The 19,020-nt window shown below is 36.8% G+C and overlaps 1 protein-coding gene across 6 annotated transcripts in view; it reads right to left on the bottom strand.

The window, feature by feature from the left end:
• Window positions 1–19,020, bottom strand: part of LOC132121609 (RNA binding protein fox-1 homolog 3-like) — a 442,423-nt gene that overhangs the window by 308,752 nt on the left and 114,651 nt on the right. For 5 of the 6 annotated variants that reach the window (XM_059531196.1, XM_059531194.1, XM_059531195.1 and 2 more), the window contains exon 3: window positions 1,103–1,154. The exons of the other annotated variant lie outside the window; for it this stretch is intronic. The gene's annotated coding sequence lies outside the window, so the exon portion shown is untranslated. The remainder of the gene's footprint in view (window positions 1–1,102; window positions 1,155–19,020) is intronic. 6 annotated transcript variants of the gene reach the window in all.

The following is a 19,020-nucleotide window of genomic DNA, read 5'->3' as shown; positions in this document are numbered from 1 at the left end:
TTTATATATATGTCCATGATACTTATTGTTAACCATTTGAACCATTTTGTAAAGCTTCCTTCGCATCCATTAAATTAATGTTGAAAGATAAATAAGTCCATGATTTTATAATGCTGGGAATATATATATATATATATATATATATATATATATATATATATATATATATATATATATATATATATATATACATATAAACATGCATAAAGGATCTCCCCTAATTTCTTCATGCATATTTACACCAATAAGACACAGTGTTTCCTTTGCTTTTAGCTTGTGTCACTTGATTAAGACCATCTGCCATTAATTCAGCACGCTGTCTGTTTATCACCTGCAGGCCTTGTCTAAAAAGTGCTGTCCTAAATTGCCAGTTAGCAGATAAAGGTATTTTGTCATGGGGCAGGATTTGTAATTTCAAGGTATACTAAATTATAAAAATATTAAGGTATGTGAAAATTTAAAAAAAAAAAAAAGAGGAAGAAAAAAATAGCATGTGCATAAATGTGAACGCCTCAAGCTTTGCTCTGTAATAGAATCTTGGACTTTTCCTATATAAATTGAAGGATATAATTCAAATGAAATGAAACATTTTAAGGTCAAAGCAATATTAAATTCATGCAGCACTGACATATATTGTCTGCTAAGAAAAAAGAAACTATAAAGCACTTTCTACCTGCATGTACTCAAATGCAAAGCAATGTTACAGTATGTTTACACTCTCACAGACCAAAGGGAATGCATGTGTCAACTTCCATAAAAAGATTCATGGCTTTTGATGAAATTAGATTGAGATTTAGCCTCTTTAAGTACCTTTTCATCCATGTATAACATTTCCACATACACAAAGCACAACTTTTACTGCCCCAGTCCAAAGGTGTGTCAATCTCAAAGAGCTGAACTCTCGAAACTCTGACAAACACACATGAATTCTGCTCTCTCCTTCTCTTTCTATCTCCATTTTTCCCTTTCGTTCCTTCCATGCATCACACATTCGACTGTCCCCCTCCAAAACAGATAAGCGCAGAATGCAGAAAAAGCAAACCACAACCACGGAAATTCTCTACATGGTGCCGATCAGTAAAATTAGCATGACAATACTCACTGTGGGGAGAAGGGGGCAGTCGGAGCGTGGCAAGTCACTCTGTCCAACGAACCTGCACGGGTGGAAGAGTGGGGGAGAGAGAAAGAGAGAACAGTCAGCTGTGAAAGCACAGTTAAGAGAAAGGGAGGGGTGACGAAGAGCCGGCACATACAGAAAAACACAAGAAAAGAAACTGAAACACAGAGGAGAACAAAGATGAAGCCGAACGGTAGGAGAGAAATGGGAAGGCAGCGGAGGGAGGGAACATGTGATGAGAATAAAGGACACGTGGGAAGATGCTGTACTTTTAAAAGTTCGACTCGCGAATGGGAGAGTTTTTTTTTCTGTTATTCAGTCATGTGACATCACTGGGGGAATTAGTTACTTTATTTAACCAAGCAGTTAGTGCATCATTGTTTACTGTAGCAACAGCACCAGGCAAATAATGAGCTTCATTGTACTTTGCATGGCAATAAAACAAGTTTTTGCAGATTTAATGATTTTTGAGAATGCATTAATAAAATAATTTACTCGGAAATGTAAATTGTGGCATTATTTTCTCACCCTCATGCTATTCCAAACCCATAGGTTGTTATTCTTTTTTTTTTTTTGCAACTAGGATACCAGTGGATGAAGTTTCATGGGGGGATATAGTGTCTCTTACTGTGTGTCTCCCATAAAGAACAGTGAAATACTCTAAGAAATAGCCTAGTCACATGAGAGAAGCCACTGCTTCCAGGTTACTGTAATTGGTTGATTACACTGACAGTATGAACCCACCTATCACATTCGCAAGAAGTCCACAGATCTGAATAAACTGGTTAAATGACTAATTAAAAAAAAATTTAATCTCACCTACTCACTTCACCATTTTCAGTCACAACTAGATCAAAATGAACTTACAATATGACGTGAGTAGGCTGATTTTAAGATTGTTATCTGGATTTGATGATAATTAACGGATTGAAAGGAAGGCACAAATAAATTCAACTGTTAGTGGAAAAAAGTAATAAATGGTACTGTACAAAAAAACATGATTTTGGCTTTATAATATTGTTATTTTTGAAGCAAAAAAGCATAATAGTATGCTAATAGAAACACACTAAAACATTAACATATTTGTTGTGTATTGCTAAATTCTGATCCATATGCCTTAAACCTTAAACATAAGATCTATGTAAAGATCAAATGGAACGGGTACATAAATTTAGATTGGACTAAAAAACACAAATGCAGAGGTGGACTTTCAGGAGTCCACAATGCAACACTGTTCTATTTGCTTCTCGATGTGTGTGTGTGTGTCTCTTCTTTTCTCCTCAAGTGACAAAAGCAAGACCCCATTCCTAATCTGACCCCAAAACAGCAACGAAATCCCCCCCGGCCTTATCATCCTCTGCCTGGGCTCTGTTCTCGCTCTTCTTTCATATCCCTTGCCTCTCTTTCTTTCTTTCTTTCTTTCATTCTCTCTCTCAATCTCTTTCTCCGTCACTCTCCATTGCATCCTCTCTCCCCAGTATAACCTCTTCCTCTGTCTCCTTCTCTCTGTAAACGGCTTTCAGCCGAGCAGAGATTACCTAGACCATGCTCTTCAGAGCAGCTTCAAAAAGGGTGCTCTGGGCTGCCAGCCTGGATAACACCCCCCTCCTCCTTCTGGGGGGAAAGTCACAGAGAGAGTAGCTTGGAAAATATTTGCAGAAGGGGGAAAGATGTATGCTGAGGATGTCACACACTAGCTACTTTGACACAATGCTTGGGACTGACGAACAATTTACTAACAGGTGTGATCTGAGAATGAACAGCCAAAGTTACACTTAACCAAATGTTTTAAAAAATAAAATATTATAAGTTTTACAGTAGAATGCTGTATTTTAAATAAATGGTAAATTTTACTACATTTACTATCCTCACGCTGCTTCATAGGGACTCCTAAGGGATGCTATTTAAAGCACGCTGAACTTTGCCAGCTTGCCAGTCTCTCTTTATTTTGATATGCACATGCTGATGATTGGCTATTAGAAACAATCCTGAAACACATTTGTTCTCCTTTGACCTGCATATAGGGTTTGTCACCTCAGCGCATTAACATGATGCATGCTGGATTTATTTGCTGTGAGATGCATCATATGAGATTCATAGAGAAAGTGCAAACTGTGAAATTGCAGTAATAACTGCACCTATGCAATTGTGTGGAAAAACTGCTGGTATTTTCCTGTCATGATGAAAGTTTACAGTTCAACTAAATTACTAGTTATAATCAAATATAATACTAATATAACTAATATAATCAAATGAATTACATGGCATGGCAATAAAATATTACAAGGGATAGTTCACAAAATATAGACAATTCTGTTATCAATTACTCATCTGCAAGTTGTTCCAAACCTGTATTGAGTTTCTTTCTTCAGTTAAACACAAAAGATTTTGAAAAATATTGGAGGTTGCAGTTATTGGTAGCCAGTGACGTCCACCAGAAATTTTTGGTTAGCAACATTCTTCAAAATATCTTCTTTTGTGTTCAACAGAAGAAAAAAATCACAGAGGTTGAGAATAACAAAGTTAAGTAAATGATGACATCCCCTATATTGTAATTCTTCATTTGTTCACTATATTTTTGAGGCCAAAACCACAGTTCAGAAAGTCTAATCCCTTTGTATTCTTTGATGTCCAATCTTTGATGTGCATCCCTCCCTGTGTAAACCCAATGCCTTTTTCTCTGTCACCATGTCCAGTCTGTCTCCGTATTATGTGAGACACACTCTCTGCCCTCTTGCTCCCCGAGAATGTCCAATTAGAGGAAGGTCGGATCTGGTAGCCATGTGTGAGGCAGCCACTTATTCTGTTACTGTTGGCCGATCCGTCACGCTCCTCTCCAGCTTTCTTTATTTTATTCTTCTTCCCAAAGGGCAGTGGCTAACTCTATCACTGGGACAAATGACCTATCAGTGGTACCATTCATCAGCTGCCTTAGAATCACTCGCTCCGGCCGCAGTCCCAACCATCCACCCCCTGTAAACGGAGCTGCCGCTCCCACCGGCTTCCCCACTGAATCTTACGTTGTGTGAGTTAGCACACATGTGGGCATTAAAGCAAAAATGAGAGAATGTGCCTTTGTGCGTGCAGTACTCAGCTAAAATGCATATAAATCTCTCCACAACTAAAATAAACACATACACACATGCCATCCGAAATAGAACCACCTCCTTTACAAAACATATATACATAAGCTTTTCCCAAAGCCCTTTGTCTGTTTTTATTTGCTTATCAGTGTTGTTGTCTTGTTTTATCCCTCAGCAGCTATTCTGATGCCCCCACGCTGTCCCAACACCTCCACCCGGGGCGACAATCTTATCTTAAGTGATGAGGATGAGAGCAAATGAAATGACTGTAATTTGGTCGGGGCACCGTGTACGTCCTGCCTAAAAGAGGGGGCCGTCTTTCCCATTGCTCTGAGACGAGCTACTTTAGGTGGGTGCGTTCTTATTAATTAAGACAGTCTCATTATCGCCAGTCCAGGCACTCGATGAGTGAGGGAAATCAGAATTAAAAAGTCAAGCAAACTGCAAAGGAAAAGACAGCTAAGACATGACAGATGGTCTTTCATCACGCAAGGCTTAATCGAGAAAAAAATAAAATAAAAATAAATAAAAAACGAGCTTACGGAGAGCAGAACTAGCACATTTCCCCCTCCTATTCTTAATTCTGGGCAATTAAAGTATATATATATATATATATATATATATATATATATATATATATATATATATATATATATATATATTCCTTCAATAGTGCACAAAGCATATGGGGACATTACTCATTTGGTGCTGTTTTGCCAGTATAGTTTCCATGGCAACCTTGGAGCAAGAAACATGACTCTCTTTGCTGGTAGATACAGAGTCACTGGTGTAGCCTGTGGTACTCGAGACATGAACTTTGACTCTTTCCAGTCTCAATTTAGCAGTGGATCTTGTTATTTTACAAAATATGAGACCTATCGTTCCTGGCAATCATCACACAAAATACCAAATCACAACACCACGAAATTAAACATATTATTATTATTGTGAATAATCATGAGCAAAATTCAGCTTACCCATCATGAATATTTAATTTTTTATATTTACATCTTTTAATATCTCAAACGTACAGTCGTGTTCTGTTTGCGCCAAAGGCCGATGCTAGAATTTTGTACATCAGGCAGAAAACATATAAAAGAGAATCACACTAAAGATACATTCACATAAAGTTCAACATCTACTGTTGTCAAAAGTGATGTATTGATACAGAGGGATATATATCGAACCGCACTGCTGTAGTTGAGAATCATTTTTTCCCATTTGAGGGAAAAGATCATGTGTTGCTAGCAAAGGAGAGGCAGCGAGAGAAGAATCAGTGTTATAAACATAAGGCAATGTTAAAACGACACACACAGGCTCAGCTCTTCTCTTTCTTCTCTCTAAATTCAACAGAGAGATGTTCTCCACACACAGTATGAGTTGCAGTCTGAGACATTTTTCCATCGCCTTTTGGACAATAGTGAAATAAATTGCTTTTATATATATTTTTATAAAATAATTCTATAAGCATTATTAGTATTCATTTGTATCATTATGAAATGTAGACTTTAACCAAAAAAAAATTTAATACAAAAATACATTTATAAAAAAAACATTTATACAAAATAAATGTAATACAAAAACTACATTTTATGAGTTCCAAATCAAGGCACTTAAAATGCATCAAACCTCTGAAAATGTAGTCAAGTCATTTTTTAACACATTGTCTGGGCCAATCAACCAAATCATTATCAATTAGCTTGCCAGCTCTGCATTCTCAAGCCAAAGGAGTGATTCAAAAAGCCAATTCCAATTATGCCAAACCTGATATGTTAAAATATCACCCTGACAAGATTAACAAATGCCTCACTATTCAGAAGTTAAATAAAAAAAAGCCACAGAAGGCCAATATGTTATGAAACTCTTATTCAAATAAGCATTTACTTTACTTCTCATTGGAAATGTATTCGCTTTTTGTTCCATTTGCCTCACTCTGGCATTAGGACAATCCACCCCTCCGGTTTTACCTTCCAAAACAACAGCTGAACAGAGAGAAAAGCAAAGAATATGCAAGCATTCACATTGGACCATAGGAAATAGAATGTACTTATCAGGCAGTGCCAGGCAGGATTAAAGGAAGGTGTTGGGGTTCGAACCCTCTGGGCTGGCCTACACACATGCAGTCAGAAAGTTGGATTAATCCGCAAGGCTACATGCCACCTTATGCCATTCATCTTTATTTAACAGCAAGCTTTTTATTTTAAGATGATACACACTGTCCTCAACACCACAAACTGACATTACGGGAAAACAAGGCGATAGTCAAACATGTCAATTTATAGTTTTGTCCATGTGTCTACTTTCCATGTGTCCGCAATGGTCTGACATGCTTAAGCAGCGAGATGGTTATGTTTCCATGAAAGATGATGTGGCCGGTTATGCATCATGCCTATGGCGCAAGATCCCATGCACTCAGGTCACTGGAGTTATCCAAAATCCCATTAATATTCAGAAAACACTGCAGCTCTTGTAAATGTCTGTTCACAGCTGGTGAGGATACAGCAAAAGATCAAATCCAGAACATTTGCTTAGATGAGCTCTTTCAAACTCATTTTGACCTCAGAGAGGACAATTAATTTAACTAAATTCCTAGTATCACCCGGTATTTCAATATAAGCACAAGGTCACTCGTGTTCAGCAAGCCCAAGCTCTATTCGTGACTTCCAAAGCTGCAGTGGAAGAGAATAAAAACACTATTTAAGGTTTTGATTAAAATTGAAAAGCGCTCACCTCCATAGCCAAAATCCAATCCAATTGCAATTGTGTTGGGTAAATAAGGATGGATTGTTTGTCTCTTAGGTGAGTGTGTGGTGAAGATCTTCTGTTTAAATGTAAAGTGACAGATGTCCCATTCCCGGTGCTAGAGGACTATGGCTCACTTTAATGAGCCAATGGAGAAAAGTCACAGAATGAAGAACAGATTCCAAAGGTTGAGCTGAAGGACGAGGCACCTGCAGTTCAAACGCTCCACCAAATGATGCTGCTCATATTTACAGTGGATGCATATACTTTAAAAACTATTAACTTTTTACAAAATTTCGTCCAAAACATTTTCTGGGTGATTTTTTTCTTAACCATTTAATTTGTCCTCTAACAGTTGGTCTAAAAGTGGGCATACAGTCCATGCATCACTGGATATTTCTGTCTTTTTCATTTTCTGAACCAACAAATGTCATTTTCATCATGTGTCAAATTTTATTTATTTGACAACATTCTGTGGTGGAAATTACATGAACACAATTGAAATGAAAGCTGAAATAAAATGGTTATAAAAATTCATATAAAAATAATATAATTACTTTTACACAATAAATACAATATTGGTTTATGACTATTTCAATATTTGTTAATATTATTATTTAAGTTTTAGAATGCAAGATTATTTTTTATGATTGATTTTCACGGTTTAAGACAGAATCTCTGGGTCTGAGACAAGGATAAAATAAAACAATCTAAGAATTATCAAAAGCAAATCAAGTTTCCAGGAAGATGCTCATGTGACCTACATTTAACAAATTAAAAAGAAAAAAAAAAGTTATTTTTAACAAAGATCAAGCCTTGGGATATTAAAGTGCTCGTGGCTAAAAAACACATTTCTCTACTGAAATACCTCTGCACTAACAGCTTATTGCAAGGCAAGGTTTTTCTGTTTTGCAATAGTATCCACCATCTAACAGAATGGTGAAGTACATTCTTCAAGTTATCATTAGAACATAATGTCAGTTTTTGGGAGAGATCCAGGTAAGACTGTTTCAGATGGCCTGTCTGTGAAACTTTATGTCCACCTCAAGCTGCAGTTATCATTACACCACCAAAATCGTTGCTGAATCGAGCAATATTTTTTTTCCCATCTTATGGTGAGACTGCCGACTCTAAATCAATAAACTCCTGTATTTCTATGCAATATCACATTTTTGCTAACATGTAATCATATTTCTTGTGCCTACAGAGAAACGGCAACAAGAAATTCTTCACCATGCCATTAAACACAGTGTCATATTAGGAAATAATTGCACTCCGTGTCAGGCTCACAATGGCAGATTAATGGACAGAACAGTCGGGAATCAAGGTCTTCCTACCGGTTATGCCTAACAGGCTAAGCTTCTGGCACCTTAACAACACATAGTGGCATCTTTAACAGAGACGTGGGACTGAGGCAGGGTGGATAGAAAGGGCTAATGATCTGTCCCCATGTCAATATCTCTGGGTGCCAACCTGCCTCCCCTTGGGCAAGAGCCTGGACATCAAACCTGCAGCTGATGCACCATTTTTCCTAGGAAACCTCTTCTGTGCCTTGCATCAATACATTGAACTTTTTTTTCAAACTGTGGCCCTGCTGTCTACATCTTGATGAAACACTTCTCTGTTTATTTGTGCACCTTCCTGAAATCCATCAGTTGCTTCATTTCACTGCAACTTCTTACTTCATTTATTTAATCTATGTTCAAAACGCACATGACTTTCTTTGTTGTGTGGAACATGAAAGGAGATATTTTGAAGAATGCACTGGTTGTTTACTCAAATCGCTGTGATAAACTTGAGAAATATAAGTCAGAGTAAACAAATCGACAGGATTAATTGCGTCACTGAAAATATGACTGAATAATAATTCAATTAGAAATCAGAATTTGATATTTTAATAAACAGCGTCGAGTTGAGCAATGATCAAGATTTCCAATGATTCAAATGAAAATTACAAAGACATGACATGACAAACAAATACAAAATATCACACAGGATTATTATTCATATATATATATATATATATATATATATATATATATATATATATATATATATATATATATATATACAGTACAGACCAAAAGTTTGGACACACCTTCTCATTCAAAGAGTTTTCTTTATTTTCATGACTATGAAAATTGTATAGTCACACTGAAGGCATCAAGGGCTATTTGACCAAGAAGGAGAGTGATGGGGTGCTGCGTCAGATGACCTGGCCTCCACAGTCACCGGACCTGAACCCAATCGAGATGGTTTAGGGGTGAGCTGGACCGCAGACAGAAGGCAAAAGGGCCAACAAGTGCTAAGCATCTCTCGGAGAACTTCAAGACTGTTGGAAGACCATTTCAGGTGACTACCTCTTGAAGCTCATCAAGAGAATGCCAAGAGTGTGCAAAGCAGTAATCAAAGCAAAAGGTGGCTACTTTGAAGAACCTAGAATATGACATATTTTCAGTTGTTTCACACTTTTTTGTTATGTATATAATTCTATATATAAATCCACATGTGTTAATTCATAGTTTTGATGCCTTCAGTGTGAATCTACAATTTTCATAGTCATGAAAATAAAGAAAACTCTTTGAATGAGAAGGTGTGTCCAAACTTTTGGTCTGTATTTGTATTGTATTGTATTCATTTTGTATATAACTGACACAAAAATAATAATAATAATAATTATAATTATAATAATTATGCTTCAGATGGATAAACAAACAATAAATCAGTCAGATGACATAATTATTTTATATTTGAATGATGCAGAAATAAAAATAGTATTTATAATGGTAATGACTAAAGTAAAAATAATAAGAAGGAAAAAAGGAGATTAAACGAGGAATCAATGCCAATTTAAATGTTAAATTGCCCGAAGATACAATATTAATTTCAGAGAAATTAATGAATGAATTTCACATGGAATTATTTTTAATTATTATTAATTTTATATTCTTTATTTTATTTTTGATCTAAAATAAAAGTTAATAATAATAATAATAATAATAATAATGTTGCTGAATGAGAATTAAAAATAAATTGGTATTTAATAATTTCCAGCAAACAGTAAATTATGCAGTATGAGATGATCAAACATGACCTCATATAGGACAACCATCAATGAGCTTATTGACAAATGTATAAAATAGATGGCTGGATTTTGTGCAAACCCATTTTTAGCATCTGTCTGTCATTTTTTTTACGCTGCCACTTGTCAAACTGCCTGTATCCTCTCCTGCCAGGATCTGAGCAGTGGACACTCTGAATCCCTTGAGTCCAGAGGAGTCCCTGACTATGACTAATTAAATAAGTTTGTTATTGTGCCCGTGTCTCAGAGTGGCACAGACGGCCATCGCTGGCCACATGCTTTAGAGGGGAATCAGCCTCCTGTGCCCACAGGGTGTGCGTGCGGGCCATCGATCCTGCTACGCCATTAGATACAAAGATGTCAAGGTAGATTACTCTCATAGTGCTGACGTTTGCAGGTCAAATGTTTTGCTGGTCAACAATAATCAGAGAGACAGCAGGCAGCTTGATGATTGGGCTCTGTCTGGCTGATATATAACAGCACTGCTGAAGCTTAGGTGATGGAACAGAAGAGTGAATTAGAATGGAGAGGCAGTCCGACCCCAGGCAGGTTAATGACGTACGTGGTGCCAAAGAGCTTAATGATTTTGTGCTGAAAACGGGATTATGTCTCAGACATAAGACAGAACGGTTGAGATGCAGTGCACAGCGCTCAAATGTAACTCACCAGCAAACAGGCTCTCTCTCTCTATCTGTCTCTTGCTCTTTCTCTCTCTCAAAGCAGGAATCAGTCACTTATATTTTTACTTTCCCCTCTGCAGGTCACAGCCTCCTTCATCACCCTGTCCAAATAATGCAACAATAACACAGCACATTCATCTTCCAAAGTGGGGAGAGTTACGACTCGCAAATCAATTGGATTTTCGCTCTCTTCTCCTTCATTTGCCCAATTTTAAATAACTATATTTGGATTTTCTTCAATATAATATCTCAGTGGTTTCCAAGTTTTTTTTTTTTGTTTTTTTTTTTGTCTTACAGTAGGTACATCCACTGCTCTATAGTGAGCAAAGTATTAAGTAGTGAGTAGCTTAATAACAACAAACTAGAAAAGTGTTGCTTTTAAAGACCAACATTCCAAATTCCTTCAGACACTGCAATAAAACTAAATGTTAAAATATATAATGCAATACAAATAAAGTCCAAAAAATGTGTTTGTTCACATATCTAAATAAAAACATATTTTTTAACATGTTTTTGAAAGTATTTAATGCTCACCAAGTCTGCATTTATTTAATAATATAAAAGTAAAAACAGCAATATTGTAAAAATATTATTACATTTAAAAAAAACTGTAATGCAATTTAAAATGGAACTAAATTACATTTATTACTTTTTACTCCAGTTTTCAGTGTCACATGATCCTTCAAAAATTACTCTGATATGCAGAACTGGTGCTCAAGAAATTTCTTTATTGTCAGTATGTTGATTTCTGTGTAAACCATAATATATATATATATATGAACTTTTTTTAGGTTATTAAAATCTTTAAGTGATTTATTTGTACATTTTTATTTGTAATTCCAGAATGACATCAATCTCATATCACCTGATTTAGTGTCTGAGGGCGTAAGTTGTAGAGGAGGATGAAAAAGTGATAAAGCATGTGAAACAGCAGGAATGAGAGTACAGGTTGTGGACCGTGCTGAACGTGGGTGGCTGTAAGTTCTCAAGCTCTGACAACCTCTGAGACAAGCTTTTTATTTGGTGGCAGAAGCTGGGGGATAAAGAAGCGAGGACATGTGTGTGTGTGTGTGTGTGTGTGTATGTGTGTGTGTGTGTGTGAGTGACAACACAAATGGGAGAGCAGTGAAGGACATGTCAGGTGGCATGTAGAAACATAGAGCCCAACTTAAAAAGCATGAGCCATTGTTTTCATCAATGCCATCTGAAGTCCACCCACGTAGCTAAATCTCACTAATTTATCCAGTCTTGGTGAAATTAACAAATTTGGCAAAGATCGCCCGCATACAGATGGCCGTTTAGTGGTGTTTCGTTATTCTGTTGGATTCACGTGACAATATTTACAATCTGATTTCAAAGTACGACGAGAGGAAACGTTTGACAAGCAAAATCATCTAAAGTGCAGTTAGCTCATGTTAGACTGTAACAGTATACCGCTAATGTTTACATCGCAGATATGGCCCATATGTCAGTTAGTATGGTAATCCATGACAAGGTCTCCCTCATTCAAACATCTCAGCATGAGACAGTGAGTTCATATTGAACAGGCGATTAATAGCACCTCGCTAATGCCAGGCAGATCCTTCTGCTTGGCCTTCCTCCAGAGCGTGGGGGATTCAAACAAGCAGCATCTAAAGGACTGAATTCTGTTTCTGGCACAAGGCTACAGCTTCCCACTGCCTACTGGAAGTATCTGTCTCAGTAATAATTCTTTAATTTGCCATTTGACAGAAATGCCTCAAATATTTTTTAAGCAGGTTCATGAATTTAATGATGCAACTATGAAGAAAGACCTTGGTATGTATTTACACTTGTAAATCTGTATTTACAGAGCAGGTGAGTTAACGTTAGTTCCTGCATCCCAAGGTGTTGTGGACCTGTGCTAATTCTGTCCTACAGCATGTAGTTGTTGGCTTAAAGGAATTATGCAGCCAAAAATGAAATTTTCTGTCATCATTTACTCACCCTCATGTTGTTTCAAAGCCGTACGCTTTTATTTTTCCAGAAGAATCGGAAAGATTTTGTTCTTTGTTCGCTTGTTTGTTACACAGCTTTTTTTTCTTTGCAATGAAAATTCATAGAGTTCACAGAAAAGTTTCAATAATATATATATATATATATATATATATATATATATATATATATACTTCATATTTAAGTACTTTTCAAGGATGAGGGTGAGTACATAATGAAAATATATATATATATATATATATATATATACATATATGTATATATATATATATATATATATATATATATGTATATATATATATATATATATATATATATATGTATATATATATATATATATATATATATGTATATATATATATATATATATATATATATATATATATGTATATATATATATGTATATATATATATATATATATATATATATATATATATATATATATATATATATATTAACAAGCAAGGATTTATACCTTGAAGAGTAATGGAATGATTTCACGTGGCCAGATGAGCATTCTGTAAACAAATAAATATGGAGAGAAAAAACAAGAACACAAAAAGAAAAGAAGTTGAAAATGGATGAAAGCAACAGAACCGCTTAAGCTGAGCGAGAATCCCAGCAGGGAGATGTTATGATTTCATCTAGTCTAGGGATATTTCATGTCAGGTCACATAGTAATTAGAATGATTTTTTAACATGTTGCATTGGTGATTCTGCAAAAGTCAATATTTTTATCAGCCACACTCATTAAGCTAAATGCGTTGGCCAGATTGCGAGGGAGACAAAAACCCAGTTTCGTTGAAAAATGAGGAAAAAATTTTCAGACAATAATATTTCTATGGCTGGGTATTACTGTGGCCATTATAGTGGAGAGTGCATTATTTAGAAAAGAGCAGTTGGCAGTGATGACAGAGAGAAAGAACAAATGATCCCTGTGCTTGAAAATCACACTGAGAGAGAGAGAGAGAGAAACACAAAGCAACAAAGAGCCATTCACAGTTTTGATTTTCTTTCCCTGACAGCTGCAATAGTGGGAATGCGAAACGACTGTGTCGGCTAACTTGTTTTTTGTTCATAAAGTCCAGGCGGTTCTCCTGTTTCGTTGTTTAAGAGGCACAGGACAGCAAAGGAGACTTGGCCTCTCTGAGTAAATAATGCTGTAATCGCTGGAAGGGTGCTCACTGATTTACAACTTATTGAATCTTTGAGAAAATCACTTTAATCGCTAGTGTTTGTTTTCCGCCGACTTGGTTCTTGTTGTTTTCCTATGGGTAATAACATAATTTTATGATAGAGCAAAGGTTTTGATATTCCAATATCATCACTGAGCTGCTTCTAAGCAGAGCGGAGAAAATTATGGCTAATGTCTTAATGAGGGGTCATGTCAAAATTTCATAGCCTCACAGCTGTGTATTATATCATTAGGTCAAATGGAAGGTGTGCCAGCAATATTTAACTCTGAAATAGTTCTGAAATCTCCAAGTCCAAGTTCAGATTCGTGAATAGCACGTCATTACTGCCAAACACAACTGGCTCTCACGTATCGTAATAATACGTATCAAATCGTTTCAAAAGTGAAATTGAGTAAGACATCTGAGAGCGGTCGTGGAGAAAAATAATGTTAAATGTCAGTTTGTTACTATCATACGGGTTTTATAAAACTTGGATTAGTTTATAAATCATAAGAACAACTTTCAGTGCACTTAAATGGTGCTATTAAATGGTGCTGAAGGATGTGGTCACTATGAAACACATCTATACAAAAACTAGAGAAACATATCTTGAGATCCCCCAACTCCTGTCATTCCAAACCCGTATGAAATAGAAAATATATTCTGAATAATGTCTGAACTTGTCCTTACATTAAAGGACAATGGGGTCCAATAAAATAAAATACAATTACATAGAAGAATGTCATGAGGGTTTGGAATGACATGAGGTTGAGTAAACAACAGAATTTTTACCAACTATTGAAAAAGAACATCTTTACTACAATATGATGTTCTTTTATGGATAACAGGTTATCAGATGTCCTTCTGTGTTCCAAAAAAAACATGCGGTTCTTAAACAACATAAAGATGAGTCTAATGACAATTTTCTTTTTTTTAGGTGAACATTTTCTTCAATGGTGCCAGCAGAAAGCAGAGATGGCATGCATACGATGCATGAAGAGGAGTCTTGACTGAGAAGAGGCAGGATTGAAATGGGTGTTTGTTGGGTTTCCCACACTGGTGATTACTCATAGAGAAGCTCTTGTCAGAGGTAATGATCCTCAGCCCGGTGGCTGTGGTGGGAGTTGAGCAGCATGGGGCTCAGAGGCAGGAAAGCAGAGGCCAGTGGGAGTAAAACCCAGAGGGCCATGTGCGAATCAGTTTGGCTATTGTAGCACCCTCCATCTAATTCATTCTTCCTCTGTGGGAGAGAGACCTGTCAGGCGTGCAGGGTTGATGCTGCGTTCTCCTTCTGTTAGCACCTCCTACTCAGCTTTCCCATGGAGCAGCGACGATGCGTATAGCAGGAGATTTCGCCATTTTTACTGAGGAGCGCTTGAGCATTTGTGTGTGGATACAGAACAGTGGACAAGTTGGAGAGTGGGCAGCCTGGCAGGGAGTCATGAAAAAAAGAGTAGGTAGCAAAAGAAACATGGATGAGAGCGAGAGGAATCGATCCTTGGATAGCGGCAGCAAAGTGGGTCAGGTTGGCTTAGTTTGATTATTGCAGTGGGTGGCTGGAGGCAGCCCTACAATAGCAACTGTACCGCGCACGTCTCTTCCCAGGATTCTCATCCTTTCTCCCTCCCTGCTGAGGTGTAGCTAAAGAATCCGGTTATGTGGAGTGCTTCATAGCCGTGCACACTGCCGCACCCTCACCAGTTATAGAGACTGACTGAAAGAGAGAATGTGTCACCTCTGAGCAGCTCACACTCAGATTCACCTGTGAACTTTGAACCCTGCTGACTCATGACACAACTCAAGCACTGATATTTATAGACAATACAACGAAAATTATTCTCCTCCAACAAAGACAATATTAAAATTCTAGATACATTAAAAATAAAACATACAAAAAAACTCAAATTTAAATGGTACAAGTAAATGTATGCATCACACAAATATAATGTACAGTTTGAAAAAAAAGGATATTAATTATGAATGTCAATGATTTATGTATCTTAATCTAAATGTAAAAATAATGGAAATTATCAGGCACAATTAAATATAAAACAAATTGTATACAAATATAAATATAAAAAATATAAATTATACAAGGTGAAAGCATCACAACATTTAACGTGCAGTATGAAAAATGTAAACTTATTTTTAGATTAGATAAAGATTACATCTTAAAGTTTTGATAAATTGTAAATTATTTTTAATTTTTTTTGTTAAAGATTAACTAAAAGTGAGCGTTAGATGACATAAAATCATAATAACCAGGTTTAAACCCCCCCCCCCCCCCACTCACCACCACCACCACTACCAAAAAAAAAAAAAAAAGGAAGTGTTGTTGCCAGACCATACGCCTTTCCAGAGACAGAGAAAAATGACAAAGCCAAAGCGGGATATTAGCGGGGAACCACAGTGTAATTTGATTGCTGTGCTGCTGAAAGGAAGCACATTTTGATACAGCACTGACAAGAGCAGAGTCTAAACACAGTGAAGAATATTGCCCTCAAATTCAGTAGAAATGCTTCTCTTTTTTTAAACATCTTTTATTTCTGGACTGGTAGAGCCTATTAATCTAATCCTGAAACCAAAAGATGTCCAAGGTCTTCTCTGCTTGCTCTGCTTAGTAAACATCTGAGATTGCTTCATATGATGTTCTCCATCACATCAACCCACCAAACAGCTAGTGTTGGGGTAAATCTACCAGAACATCCAGGCATCCATCTACTGCTCCATTCTACACTGTGGGTTTTATTCCCAACTAGCTGAAGGATAAAGAATTATACTGTCTTTACAAAAAAAAAAAAAAAAAAGGTTGGCTGGATTTAGGCAATGTTGGTTAAGGGGTCACTGCTACAGAGGCTAGAGGTGCCCGGCTTCTCACTGAATGATTAGAAAGATTAGTACTGTAGGCGAGGTGGGTTGGTTGGCTTTTGAGGAATGACCATCTAACGCACCTATTGATATGTCACAATGATTGAGTGCGAGGGAGGGAGGCCTGTAATGGCTTCATCAGACTGCCCCAGTGCATGCCACAAACTCATTCCCCCGCAAACAGCTCTGGCTTCCCAATCACGGAAAAACAACCAAATTAAACAAAGTTGTTAGTCAACTTAACTTCAGCTTTTTATTCTCTCCCTCCTCACTCTTCCATCTGTTGCTCTCTTGTTCCAACCCTTTTTATACTTTTCCTTCCCACTCAGTCGACTCTTTCATGTCTTAACAGGCCAATTAAGGGGCTTGATTTAGTTCATGCTCTGCTTTCCCCCCCTCCTCTTTCTTTTCCAGCGTTTGGCCCATCTTCAGCTCAGCTCTGCAAATTCAACATGGTAGCGCCTACCTCAACTTTTTTCATTTAAATTTTCCACTGACATCCTGCTGAGTGCAAATGGCCATGTGATTGTTGGAATCAACCTCATCCAATTGCATTGCCAGTTGAAACTTAGGTAAAAAGAGTTAAGGCCATTGGTATTCAATGCTTGGATCTGTACTGCAATTGAACAGCGCAAAAGCAGGATAACAAGCTGGAGCCAGAGCTCCAACTCCAAATGAATAGCAAGTGGGAATAGCTTACTGGTAGGTTACTAGCGTACATGTCAAAGGGAGAATTGGGATGCTGGCAGTACAATTTGTCAAATTTTGTGGAAGACTTGTCCAGTAATATGACTTTGTAAAACACAAATCGACAATTTTGCATTGTTTTACTGAGTGCACTGTGGGAATAAACATGCTCAAATGAAGAACTGGGAAGTACGAACTCCATTCATTGCATTATTAATTTAGACTCATCACTTCCTGGATGCTTTGTGACACAAAATCCTGCAAAAAAACAGTTGGTTTTGATCAAATATTAATCCTGACTAACACATACTGTACCGACAAACATCCGAACATCAAGGGATAAATTCAGTAAAAACAGTTGTGCCACATTATTCAATAATTCAGCACAAAACACTGCATTTTAGATAAAAAACTAAGAAAAAAAAGGAGTGTTACTGACCCCAAACTTTTGAGTAGAATCATAAATATATTTTTTGTTGATCATGGCAGCAGTTATTCATCAAATGATAATCAAACAACAGAGAAAAGAGATGTACTGTACATGGGCATATATCCAGACTCAGTGTGTAGATGGCTTAGTTAATCTCTTAAATATCATTTTTCCATTACTGTACACCCCTATCAAACACCTTTATCCCGGTCTCTTCTTTCCTCATCTATTACTGTAGTCTTTCAGTTTAGCTCTGCATGAACATGGTTATTCATGGCTGCGCTGGTGCCAGTTTGAAACAATCTATAATGATTTATGTTTTTTCAAAGCATAAATTCATAAGAATGACTTTCATTATCAGGTTTCAAGTCTATTTATGGTCTCTGCTCTTTGTCATTTGTAGCAGCTCGATTTAACATTGCAGAGTACATTCACTGCCCATAATGAGCAATCAAAGATACACATATGGTCTTAATAATTTATATCAATATTTATTAGTTCCCTGTCAGAGAGTATAATTAACCGACGCATGATTTAGCATCAGTTTGAGTTCCACGAACCCTGCTGTGCGGCAAGCTAAAACTGTTATGAAGAGAGTTCCGAGGCTGATCTTCCTAGCAACACATTTCAATCGAGTGTTTTTGATAGGGAGGGAAAGGTATCGCAATCATCAACGGTTCAGAAATTTAACAAAATTCAGTTTACTTTCAAGTCAGTGAGATGGTACTTTGCTATTTCCATCTGACTTCAAACTACTCACAGATATAAAAATATCGGGTGCTAGAAAAAAGAGAGAGAGACTCGTTATCTCAGTACACACAATTAGAGAATGAAGCCATAACTTAATTAATCTTCCTTTAAAGTGCAAGCCTTCGCAAAGATGAGCAAGAGTTTTCCATGACAGATTTATCTCCAATTACATGATATTATCAGAATTCGAGGTAAATGCACAGTTCTGCTGTTCTGGTCAGAGCTTTCCTATCTCCAATTAAAAGTACGTCTCACTGCCCTGTGCAGTGATACATGACGCTAACCTTTTCCTAGCTCCATGCTAATTAGGGACAATTTTTCCTTCTACATTGACTAGCACATATTTTACACTTCATACCAATCCAGCTGGATTCTCCTTTTTCCCTCTTTCTCCATATTTAGCTGCAGGGTGTCCTTTTCCAGGATCTACC

Source organism: Carassius carassius, chromosome 39, assembly GCF_963082965.1.
Source record: "Carassius carassius chromosome 39, fCarCar2.1, whole genome shotgun sequence".
Classification (NCBI taxonomy): Eukaryota; Metazoa; Chordata; class Actinopteri; order Cypriniformes; family Cyprinidae; genus Carassius; species Carassius carassius.
Note: the sequence above shows the minus strand (reverse complement) of the source record. Positions and strands in the feature narration are given on the sequence as shown.